This window comes from Prionailurus viverrinus, chromosome D1 (assembly GCF_022837055.1).
Source record: "Prionailurus viverrinus isolate Anna chromosome D1, UM_Priviv_1.0, whole genome shotgun sequence".
Taxonomy (NCBI): Eukaryota; Metazoa; Chordata; class Mammalia; order Carnivora; family Felidae; genus Prionailurus; species Prionailurus viverrinus.
In genome coordinates, this window is record NC_062570.1 from 50,142,735 (window position 1) to 50,146,670 (window position 3,936).

Here is a 3,936-nt window from a genome sequence, read left to right on the forward strand (position 1 = left end):
TGACCTGGCTGAAGTCGGACGCTTAACCGACTGCGCCACCCAGGCGCCCCAGGGAGTCTTTTATACAACCAAAATCATAGCCAACATTTTATATGACAAAAGAAAATTGAACCAAATCTGTAAATTCTCAGGAAAGCAATAAGGATAGAAGAAAATAATGCATTTTATATAAATTATATAGGACAGTTACAAGGAAAATCCATTACTTTCCTCTCTGACTCAATTTTACAAAATAAAGTCAACATATATTATTCTGTGAATTGGTAAGAGTGCATAAACACTGTGGCCCTTTCAAAAATATAACAAACTGTTATCTTGACGTCATATGTTGTTCTTAGTTCTTAACTGGAGTTGAGCTTCCTTTCATAGTCTTCTTTAGGTTGTGGAACTTGGGCAGGATTTTCATCAGAAAATCCAGCTGTAGTGTCTGGGGCTGTGGTCGGTTAGTCTGCACCTGACGAAGGCAGTCTGTACTGTAGATCATTGTATTCTCAGGGATGACCTCAAATGTATTCAGGTTGCAGTAAGCCCCAATGATGCAACTACTTGTCACTATTATGTTTCTGCCCACATATGCTTTTGATTCAATTGCATTGTCTCCCATTTTCATGGTTTGGAAATAACTGCCAACGTCAAACACATTGTTGCCATTGATCATAGGTTTCGGCTTTGGATCTTCAAGCATCAAGTGTGATATTATTAGGGTAAGCATTTATGATAAGCACCTGTTCTTCTTTTATTTTTTAGTTAGTTTATTTATTTATTTATTTATTTATTTATTTATTTATTTTTATTTAGTTTTATAATACAGTATTGTTCAATTTATTTTTTTAATTTACATCCAAGTTAGTTAGCGTATAGTGCAACAATGATTTCAGGAGTAGATTCCTTAATGTCCCTTACCCATTTAGCTCATCCCTCCTCCCACAACCCCTCCAGTAACCCTCTGTTTGTTCTCCATATTTAAGAGTCTCTTATATTTTTGTCCCCCTCCCTGTTTTTATATTATTTTTACTTCACTTCCCTTATGTACATGTTTTGTCTCTTAAAGTCCTCATATGAGTGAAGTCATAGATTTGTCTTTCTCTAGTTTTGCTTAGCATAATGCCCTCTAGTTCCATCCATGTAGTTGCACACTTGTTCTTCTTTTAAATTACCTTCACCGATCACTCTTGGCCAAGCTTCTGCAATAATTCATGCTTTAGAGTGAATCACTGTCCTAGGTCCTATAGTAATATCGCCCCAAATTTCACTTTCTATATACATAACTGCTCTAGGAACAATCTTCACACTCTTTTCAGCCTTCTCTGTCATGCTTTGGACCTTGTCTTATTTCTCGTCCATTTCTGATTTTATTTATTTGGGACCTTTCTCTCTCTTTGTTGGGTCTGGCTATATGGTTATCAATTTTATTTTATTTTTTCCAAGAACCAGCTCCTGGTTTCATTGAACTGTTCTTTTGTTTAATTTAGTCATTTCTGCTCTAATCTTTATTATTTCCTTACTTCTACTGGCTTTGGGATTTGTTTGTTCTTCTTTTTCTAGCTTCTTTAGATATATACAAAGTTTGTTTATTTGAGATTTTTTTTAATTTTGTGATGGAGTCCTGTATTGCAATAATCTTCCCTCTTAGAACAAACAGCTTTTGCTGCATCCTAAAGATTTTGGACTATTATGTTTTCATTTTCATTTGTCTCCATGTATTTTTTTATTTCCTTTTTGATTTCTTGGTTGACCCTTTCATTTTATAGTAGTATGTTATTTAGCCACCATGTATTTGTGTTCTGTCCAAATTTTTTTTTTCTTGGATTGACTTCTAGTTTCATATCGTTGTGGTTGGAAAAGATGCATAATGTTATTTTAGTCTTTTTTGAATTTATTGAGATTTGTTTTGTGGCCTAACATGATATATTCTGGATACTGTTTCTTGCTATTTTTAAGAAATGACAAAACCTATACCCCTTTGTGTAAATATCACTCCTTTATTTAACTGTGGTAAAGCCCATAAAAATAAATTTTGGGCGTTATTGAAACATATAGTAACAGACCTGAAGAAGCCATAACAATTATTTAGTGTGCTTTGGTCTCTTTAAATGATGAGGAACATAAAACTCAAAAGTATTGGATGAGTTATCCAAAGTCACACTAGTTTTTAGTGTTAGAGCTATGTCTAGGACACAAATCAGGAGACTACATTATGGATTGTGTAGCTAGGTGCCCCAGTTAAGTGGGGGCTAAGTAGTAAGGTTGGATTCTCTGGGCCTAGATGGATATTATCTCTCTAACTACCCATGTGGCCATCTTGAGCTATCCTGCCCTGTTACATCTTCTTCTGTCCTATCTAATCCTATCCTACTTTACCATATTCTCTTGTCAATCTGCCCATCTCTCTGTCTACTTATATATCATTTATCTATTTAAATAACACTGATTGAGCTGCAATGAAGTGACTTGAGTTTTATGTATATTATCTCACTGAAACTAAAAATTCCTTTGAGATTTTTATAGTTGAAAACATTGAGGCTCAGAGAAAATAAGTAATAAGCAATATGTTGATCCTTTCTTAAATGGCAAGAGATAGACCCACTTGACTCTATCATTCATGTTCTCCATGACTGTTACATCTGGCAGGTTACTCTTACCTGAGGCAGCTCAACTAGCAGCCTTCTCCTTCATTTCATTTAGGTCTTTGCTAAAATATCACTTCCAAAGTGAGGCCTTCTTTGATGACCCTGTTTGCATTTGAGTTATCCTTCCCCATCTACTTTCTTGATTTAGTTTTTCTCTTTAGCATCTATCACTTTATATAACTTTCTTTGTTTTTCTTTGCACCTAGAATAATGCTGGCACATATAAGTATTCTTTTTGTTAAATGAATTGGATAAGCCAAATTCACACAGTCCTTAGGTGAACCTGAGTTTACACTGGGAGAGATGAGACAGAAACACAAAGTTCATGTTCTGGGAACCACAAGTAAATCTTGAGGTCTCGTGGTAGCTAAAGGGGAAAAAGATCAGAAAAGAGCAGCCCACGAATGAATTCATGGAAGGAAAGGGTCTGGGCTCATTGTTACTAGCAAAGTAGATATTTTTGAGTTGCCTTTGTTGTTTCTTAGAAGCATGATGTCTAGCTGGATAAAATTCTGTTAAAGAACTGGGGCAGTATGACAGAACGGCAAAACCTAGTTGCTGGCCAAGGTGTAGGTTTTGGAGCATCTAAGCATTACCCAATGAGGGTCCCAGGAGAGGGTATTAGGATTCCATGGGAATGCACTCTTCTTGGGAGAAGCAATATAAATCTCATTGTTCTGTAGAATATTGTCTGTCCAGGGCCAGAGTACTTTAGGGTTTGTGAAATATTCCTACCCTCTTTATGCTCAGTGGTTACAGAAGCAGAATTGCAGAATGGGACTTGAACAAACTAGAACTAATCTTGTAGATTCTGGTGGCTGGTTTGCATCTTATTGAGGTCAGGGCCTTGGAGTGTTTTTTTTTTTTTATGTGGAAGCCAGTAGACTAGATGATGAGGGCTTGAGCAGTAGGATTGCGTGTTGTGCAGCAGATTACACATTTGATATTCCAGAGACAAGTTCATTGAAAGCGTTATTCCACTTGACAGAACAGCACTTGTGTAGAGCTGCCAGATTTGATGCTATAAAGGAAACATAGCACTCTGGAAATAAATTACACTTTGTATTAACTGAATGATATATTAATCTTTTCCACCATTGAAGCAGGAGGGAGAATGAGCAGTGAATGTTAACACAGCATTATATGGATACCCACTTGCAATTCTTATTTCTTGATATTCATAGACATGGAATTCAGAAACTTTCTCCAAAGAAAGTTTAACTTGCTGCAATATTTATGATAGCTTTTCTTTTGTGATCTGTTTAGTTACAAGAACTTGAGAAGTTTTCAAAGTCAAGATTATTCA

At 35.8% G+C, this 3,936-nt stretch overlaps 1 pseudogene; it reads right to left on the minus strand.

Annotated features, from left to right (window-relative positions):
- Nucleotides 1–334: 334 nt before the first annotated feature.
- LOC125176012 (dynactin subunit 6-like) lies at nucleotides 335–1,314 on the minus strand (annotated as a pseudogene).
- Between the last annotated feature and the right edge of the window lie 2,622 nt (nucleotides 1,315–3,936).